The following is a 9133-nucleotide window of genomic DNA, read 5'->3' on the forward strand; positions in this document are numbered from 1 at the left end:
CAACGGCGCGAGCTGGGGCCCCGTTTCTCCTATGTCGTTACGTCACGCATCACGTGGTCCTCCTTGGTCGCGACGCCTCGCGCGACGGCGCGAGCTGGGCCAATGCCACCTAGAACTAGAGGGCGCTGGATGGGCCAATGCCACCTAGAACTCTGGCTGGGCCCCCGTTTCTCATCTGCTGTGACGTCACGCACCACGTGGTCATCCTTGGTCACGACGCCTCGCGCGACGGCGTGAGTTGGGCCCCCGTTTTTCATCTGCTGTGACGTCACGCATCACGTGGTATGACATGGAGGTCACGAAAGGTCAATGGTAACGACACCGCCGCGCTCGAGGAGCTGGGTTGGGCTATTTTAGTATGCTTCGCATAAAATGCAGTCTTCAATGAGGCACTAGGAAGCGCACTGTTTACGCCCTCAAACAGTGAGCAACGGGCGTACCGGCGCAGCTGTCGCGGCGTTTCCCTGCGAGCAGTTGTCCCCGAGCAGTGGCGCCGCGGCGGGCGCACGGAGAACTAGGCCCAAGACGCCGTTTCTGTGCGACGTGGCGGGCCGCACCTCGCTTTGCGCTTTGTATCTAGCGGCCGTGGTTGTAGTGATCGCGACCGAAGCGTGCACATGACGTTGTTGCTGGCTACGCATTCGTTACCATTTTGTTCGCGATTCGTGTTGGCACTGTGCTTGAGAATCGCCGTGTGTGCGACGTGACGCGACGCGAGCTTGGCTGCACGGCCGTAGGACTGTTTTGCGGCGACAACAGCGATGTCGCCATCCTTCCGCGCTTTGGTGCTCCATTCAGTACGTTTTGTGATGATGGGTGCTCGGTTTACGACTCGCCGGAGAAACTGTGTAACCTGTGTGAAAACATCGGTGCAGTGCAAATGTATCTTCGGGAGCGTCATTTATTTTTATTTCCTGCCGGCTGTGCGCACATTTGCCTGCAATAAACATATCGGCGTGATGAATGGGTGACTGAACACTTCCGCTTGCCGCTTTTGAATCACGACTGATTGACAGTGTACCAATCTCTAATATGTGCCAACCCATAACTCTGTTTTTCATGAGCATTTCAATTGATGCAGTGCAGAAAAAAAAAATGTGGCAGCAGCTTATGCAATCAAAACTGACCACAGAGCAAGTTGAGCATAACGAGTCTTGATGAAAAAGAAGAAAAAATATTGAGAAAACCTTTGCCATTGCTTTTTTTCTCTTTTTGATTAGCAGTGTTAAGTCAATATTGACAAATGCTTGGCAGTATTCAGTTTAAATGGGATGTTGGTTTCCACTGCAATCAGAAAAATACAGTGGTCTTGAAGCACCTCATAGGCAATGACAGTGTCTGTTGTTGATTTTGCTCATGGTCCTTTTCGATCCGGGGATCAGTGGTACGAAACTGGATGTGTTCGCAATGCTATTGTTGCAGAGCTGCTCGCGAAATCGGCCTTATTGGTGTTAAGCGGTTCTTCAGCGGCGCTTCCTGGGTCAGCCGCAGCACTTTGTTTAACAAGCCATTCTCGAAGATTTGAGAAAATCTCGTCGATGCACTTGCATATGTCTGTCTGCTACCACCTTCATTTGCCTGTGACTGCTTGCTACAGACATGACTACTTGCAGACTGCAAAATAAGCCCTGTGGAGCTGGTAAAGCTACGCTAGGAACAAAGACGATGGTAACAACATCACTGCACAGGGTAGCAATTCTTGCTCTGTTGTCGTCCCTTCAACAGTTTCGACATGCCAACTTGCCACCGGTGCACCCCACAGTACGCTGTGATAAAGTTCTGTGAAATTTACAGAAAGTAACAACGGGAGAGGAAGTAGGTTGTATAGGCATATCTAGTGCATGCTGTACAGATAGCTTCCTGCCTTATTATAGCCTGGCCCCTCTGTTTTTAATCCTTCATCACCCAGCACCTATGGCCCTATTTGTGTTATTGGCGTGTGCTGCAAATCACCAAACACATTTCATACTCTTGACCCTGCTAGATTGTTTTGGCCCATTAAGTTGTTTGATTAAAATCGGCAAGCTTTTAGAAGACATTTCTGCAATAGCCAACTTTTTCTTGTTCTTCACGACATGCACCTTGACTGCAACATCCCCCTATGATGCTTTTGTTCTTTGCTTTGAAAAAGCATGCGATTCCCCTATTTATGTGAGGCTGGTTTTCTCGTGCTTCAACTTGCATCCAATAGCTCTAAACTGGATCCAAGCTTAAACAGCCAGCCTTCGGCAGATTTCCCTTGCCAATTCTTATGTATCTTGCCTTTTCCTGCAATCTCGGACGTCCGCCAAGGAACTCCTTTGGGCCTCAGCTTTTCATTACTTGCATTATTACCGTCCCTTCAGTGTTTTGTCACATGCCTTCACTGACAGCCATATGGGGTGTGCCATATTGCAATCAATACCAGCATTTCAGTTCAAAACAACAATTAGCATGCCCTGGATTGTCCTGTTTGCTAATGTTACTAAGAATGCAGTAATATTGTTTTTTATTGTCAGCATTACATTTTGCCAACTTATAAGGACTTCCGATAAAGGTATATTCACTGTATACTGGTTCAAATACCTAATAATCCTCATACACCCACCCACAACCTAGGATATTTACACCATGACGTGTTGTTAGTATCACCGTCTTCCAAGTTACTTGCATTCAATTCCTCTGTGTGTCATCAACTTGGGTATTCTAATGGCACATGGCACAAATCTAATTTAACTAGAATCCTTGAATTAGTTCAGTCCTGAGCCGCTTGTTTTATTTTCTCGGGCCATTTTTGAAGGTCCAATGTGACAGCACTAAAAGTGCATATTTGAATGTCTTCATCTTATGCAGGTTTTTTTTTGCTCCTTACCAACACGTCCCCAAATAATCAGTCCCAACTTGTAGTCTCTCGTGCACTAGGTGCACTAACACTCTTGTGCCTCATTTAGCTCATATGCCACTGAATTTCAAGATTCGTTTTTGTTCGTGCCACAGAAGGCTGTAACGGTCTTGCATCCCACAAGGCTGTGTATCTTACTGTCCTTTGAAGTGGTTACTACAGAAATCATGCTATAAATTAAGAACTCACTGAACTCCTACCTGGCACACCATTTTAAAGCTCGCTACTAAACTAATGTCATTTAGGACCACTGAGGTGTGATAAATATGAAAACAAATAGATCTGATATAGTGCTCAGTCACGCGGTCACCTCGGCAAACCAGTACAATGCTCTCTTATGCATAACGTGTTCATTGAGAACTTTGTTCATAATTTATTTCAAACTATATCGGGGCAGATTTACACAATAGTAGCATTTGGGCTAACTTTGCACAAGCTAGCTCTAGCTACCTACATTCGCTTACTGCAAAGCTAAACATGCATTAGTGCACCCACCTGTTGTTGACCAGGCTTCTCTTTGTGCTTGTCTGTTCTGCTCAGCTGAGCAACACACTGACTTCATGATGTGGCTCAGTGAGAATTCTACATGTGTATGCTTATGCATGTAACTTTTATATAGTCACATGTACTAAGGATAGTATTAACTGGGTAATTGGTTGAGCTTAAAAGCTCTCATCATCAGATTGCAGCAAAGAGATAGCAATAAAAGACAAAAGTCATCACTGCCTTTCTGTTTTTCTTCGTCATCCTTCGGCCTGACTTCAACTTCGTTTTTTTCCAACTTCCTTATGACTACTGATGGCTCAGTTAATTCGTTTCCTTGCAACCCAGACTGGCAGTGGAATAAGGGTATTTTGCTAAGAAATTGGTAATTAGTAACTAGTACGACATTATTCTATATATAACAAGTGGTGCGGATATCGATTAACAAATACAGATTCTCTCTTTTGCTTGCTTCTTTGGGACTCAGTTGCCCTTAAAATTTCTCATATTATTTTTTACTGATCAGAAAGGACGTACCTTCAAGATTGCTGTAGAGCTTTACTGGAGAACTTAAGCATCTATGGCCCACACATACTTCAATGGCTTATTTCTCAATTCATTCTGTCCTGAGACATCATAGCTCTTATTTCTGAAAATTAACTTTTTCGCATTCTGCTTCATATGACTGTGTTTGTTTGAGGTAACTGCAAAATATGAAGCAGTTCCCGTTCCCTTGACTATACAAAGCATTCTATCCTAGTCTCCGCCAATATTTGCTATGTAAACTTTCCAAATCGGTTCTTGCATTTCCTTAACCTCTAGGCCAGTGTACTTACTCCCTTATCTAATTATGTATGGATTAATGAGGATGGCACATGTATACTTTTCTGAAATACGGAGCAACCACTTTGTTTTAAATTCATGGGACAGTTAAGAATGCTTTGTGGTCATACGCACAATACGCCACCTTGTTTCTGTGCATGTCAACATTGATTGGCTCTCAACAGAACTTTCGACACTTGTTTACTATGCTGCATACAGGTTTGCACAATGTTCACTGCAATGTCACCTCAGGAAGCACTGGTAAAAGGAAGCGGCCTGCCCACTGTCACTGCAGAACAAAAGCGTGCACTTTAGTACAGTGATGCGCACCATATCCGCTTTGAAGCCACTGAGTAGTATTTCTATTTCGATTTTCGTAATGGTGTGAAAAACATGACGAAAAAAAATCAGAAAAGAAATCAGTATTATTGCGTCGTTATTTTTCTGTGATATTGTAAACACCTGCAGTTAACACTGATCTTCCATATTAGTAAAGGTTGGGAACATTGTAATTTCCTCATGTATAGATGCATTCATATCTGATGGTAACATGCTAAAATATGCTGATTTTTTCATGCATGCATAATACAGACATACACATACACCTTTTCTTTAATGAGAGACAGTGGCGTGTTTGATGTCATTTGACCACACATACTATGATGTGGATAGAGTTGAAGTGCGGCGCGAGTGAACAGGGACACAAGAAGAATGATATACAGGTGATGCTGGATTTCCCACAGCTGAAGAACCAAGCTGGGAAAAAATGATCTGGTTTGGTTTGGTTTGGTTTATGGGGTTTAACGTCCCAAAGCGACTAAGGCTATGAGAGACGCCGTAGTAGAGAGCTTCAGAAATTTCGACCACCTGGGGTTTTTTAACGTGCTATGACAGAGCATTGTTAAAGGCTGTGAACAAGCAGTCCACACCAGCAGCAGCAGATGCCCTCTCTACAGATGCAACAACCAATCTTGTCAAGGTCACCTTGACGTCAGAAGCAGTAGCATGGACTAAGCCTCGGTACTATTCCCTTTTATCTAAGAGCACACACAGGCATCTGCTCTACGTCACCTCTTGTGTAGGACAGTCCAGCATACACTGTTCGTGATATCGCTTTGGACAGTTGGCAGTATCAGTGAGGTGTTTGTTGTGGGTTGTCTCTTTTTGTTTCATGTTAACTATGCGTATCTATTCCTACAACAAATATTTTTGTTTGCATTGAATTGGCATCTAAGCTCAGCCAACAACCAATGTTCAGTTTTGGTTTTTGGCTGTCAGAACATGTTATCACCGAACACTATAGTCAGATTCAATTTAAGTCTGCAGTGAAGCTCTGCCATCTGGACCGCCGCACAGAATTCTTCCGCGCCAGAAAAAGTAGTCCGCTGTTAAAACTTTTATTGTATACTACCATAAGAAGCTTATTACAAGAAAAAATAAGCTCTAGAATTCTGATACCTGGATAGATTAATAAAGTCAAACATCGAACAACTTATATTGTTTACTGTTATTGGTTAGTGGAGTAATACAGGATGCCTCGGGCCATGACCGAGTGCTAACAACTGCTGTTTCTTTTAAGTTTTATCCTACTATACATGAGGTACGCGGTATGTGAACCAGAATCATAAAATATCAGTCATAGCAATTTCATCTTGTTCAGATGTTTGATGTGTGTTCCACAAGGTCACCATCCTCAAATCTAGCAAGCCATTGTCATGAAATGCACCATTATTTTTTTACTTGCAGTTATGTTGTAGGTAGGCAGCCAACGTCTGTGTTAAAGTACTCCACTCAGGATGTCGGTTTGCTTCTGCAAACAATGGAAACTCACTAAAAGCATGTGTTTGATTGCACAGACGGTTACCAGTTGAAAATAATAACAGTCATATTCACCCGACATCACTGCTATCATTCAGCAGCACAGAGAACCCTACGCAACATCGTATAGGCTTGCGCCTACGCTTACGCTGCTGCTGAATGACTGCGTCGGCAGCGACGAACTGCGCGACTAATGGCCAGTTCACCCTGTTTGTGTTGCCCATGTAAGGAGTCAAAACCTCTACAGCCGAGCTACTCATCTGGTAGCTGACGAGAGCCGCGTACAAGAGCAAGAACTTCAAAAACCACGCCATGGCTATGCCGAAGTTCAGCCTAAGTGCCGGTCGCCGAGGAGCAAAAAAAGACCACGTTTTCGCGCCGTCTAGGTTGCCAACAGGAGCATATGCTATTGGACAGACGGCAACCCGGGCGCGCCAATCGGAACGCTTTAAACCATCCGCCTCGTCCGCCAGCTCCAAAATGATCGTACAACACCCATTCCGCCCCACGCCCGAGCGAAGGCCGAAAGCGAGCGGTTCGCTCGCTGGCGGATCCGCTCAAAAACGATCGTACAACGGCCTTTAAGGGCCATTCGTTGGTTGGTTGCGACTGAGAGAAGGATGAAAAGGAAAAGTGCACGGGCCTGCCAACTGGCTCAAGCCGAGCCACCACCGCTGCCACGTGCAGATAGAAGAGAGTTGAAAGATAAGAGGACAGAGTAAAAGAGAAAGTAAAGACGCGCGTCGCAACAACCGCGTCCGCCGGAACGGACGCTGGCTGAAAAAACAGATACACGGCCGCAGCCCGAAGGCTGCAAACCGCCGGCCATTCGTTAACTTGCCTTCGCATTACATACCCTGCCCAAGCCCACTTCTTTTTGATTTCAACTAGGATGTCATTAAGCCGTGTTTGTTCCCCATGGAGGAAAAAAAAAAACAGGAGGGAGCGGCCGGCGACAACCTTGAAGCCTAGTCTTAACAAGTAAAGATATAGTAAAAAAAAGAGAGTGTGTCCCCCCGTGATCACAACACGTGATAGCGTGCGGTAAAATCTAGCCCAGCTGCGCGCGCACATGCGCAGATTAGCGCGGCAGACTGACTGTAGTTCAACCTCCTTGCTGTACACGCCCGCGCCGCGGGTCGCACATACGCGCGCACTAACAGAATCAAAACATAAAGGACAGACTCGGAGAGCGAAAAACTGAGGGAGAAAACGGCTTCGTAAACACTCGGCTTGCGAACGCTGTCCGCGTGACGTCACGCTCCCTCTTTTGTTTTTTTTCCTCCATGTTGTTCCCTCACCCACTCAGCCCGCTTCCGGTCTTCACGTTGCACCTATCATTTTTCTTTCATAGCTCGCTGCGCTGTCTTTACCTTAAGTTAAACCCGTTTCGTCAGCCTCCAGGTTTTTGTCCCATAGGTGATGTACAGCTTTTATATACTTTTCTCTTGAGGGATATTGGTAAACCGCCATTGGGGATCTGAGAGAACCTGCCATATGCGCTCCGCCCCATTCTTATTCTAGTTATTCCGCCTTCGTGATTCGGATCTGCGGTCACTACCTGCCCTACGTAGACGTATTCTCTTACCACTTCCAGCACCTCGCTATCTATTGTGAACTACTGTTCACAATAGATAGTTCATCTCCTGAGTGACAGCAAGGCAATGCCATCAGCGAATCGGAGATTGCTTATTAACTGTTATCCCTAAATGTTAGCAATTCAGGCCTCTGAATACCTCTTGTAGACAGGCGGCGAACAGCACTGGCGAGATCGTGTCTTCCGACCTCACACCCTTCCTTGTTGGAATTTTATTGCTGAATTTATCGATATCTCTCAGTATTTTTACACAAGGCTCTTCTAAAACCCGATTTGGCAATGCCTGCATGACTGGTGAGGTTTCGACTGACTGAAATGCTTTCTTGTATTCTATGAAGGTGCATTCTCCACAGTTCTCTAGCGCCTGTTTGATAGTGTGAATATATGGTCTATTGTCAAGTATTCTTTTCCCAAGCGTGTCTGATCATTTTGTTGATTTAAATCTAAAGTTGCCCTGATTCTATTAGCGATTACCTTAGTAAATACCTTGTAGGCTACGGACAATAAGCTCATCGGTCTGCAATTTTTCAAGTCCTTGACGTCTCCTCTGTTATGGATTAAGACTATGTTAGTGTTCTTCCAAGCTTCTGGTACGCTCGAGGTAATAAGGCAATGCGTATACAGGGTAGCTTTTCTAGCACAATCCACCCCCCCCCCCCCCCTCTCGTCCTTCAGGAAGTCTGCTGTTTCCTGATTCACACCAGCTGCTTTGCTTTCCCTCTTTGCATGGCGCCTAAGGCTTGCTTTGCTGCCTCTTTCGTTACTGGTGGGATATCCTATTGCTGTGTGGTACTGCCTATGTCATTTACATCCTGATTAAATTGGCAACTGTATAGATTTGTGTAGAACCCTTAGGCTACTTTGGATTCGCGGTGGCTTAGTGGTTATGGCGCTTAGCTGCTGACCTGGAAGACGCGGGTTCGACCTCGACCGCTGCTGTTGAATTTCGATGGGGGCGAAATTCTAGAGGCTCGTGTACTGTGCGATGTCAGTGCACGTTAAAGAACTGCAGGTGGTAGAAATTTCCGGAGCCCCTCACTACGGCGTCCCTCATAGCCTGAGTCGCTTTGGGACGTTACACCACCGTTAACCGTAAACCCTCATCAGCTACTTTAACTTTCTTATCCATGTTGCTAATGACAGTGCCCTGTTTATCTCTTACATTACATTCCTGTATGTCAGTTTATCCCTCCAATCTGCTAAAATCAACAAAAGGAAATGCAGTGTCAATATATACAGGTTTAGGTTTATAGGGGTTTAACGTCCCAAAGCGACTCGGGCTATGAGGACGCCGTAGTGAACCCTGCTGAAAAAAGTTGTATGATGCAATAAACTAATACAGTTTATCATAGAAATATCATAGACTTATCATACAAATCATAAAATATTATCATGCAAACGTCACACAATTCTGTAAAATCATACAGTCATCATAGAGATGTCATAGAAAGTCATACAGATTGTGTGATATATCATACAGATTGTATAATATTCTATGATGAAGCCTGTATAAGGTTATTGCATCATAGAAC

This window comes from Amblyomma mixtum, chromosome 4 (assembly GCF_055824585.1).
Source record: "Amblyomma mixtum isolate Tamu chromosome 4, ASM5582458v1, whole genome shotgun sequence".
NCBI classification, from domain to species: domain Eukaryota; kingdom Metazoa; phylum Arthropoda; class Arachnida; order Ixodida; family Ixodidae; genus Amblyomma; species Amblyomma mixtum.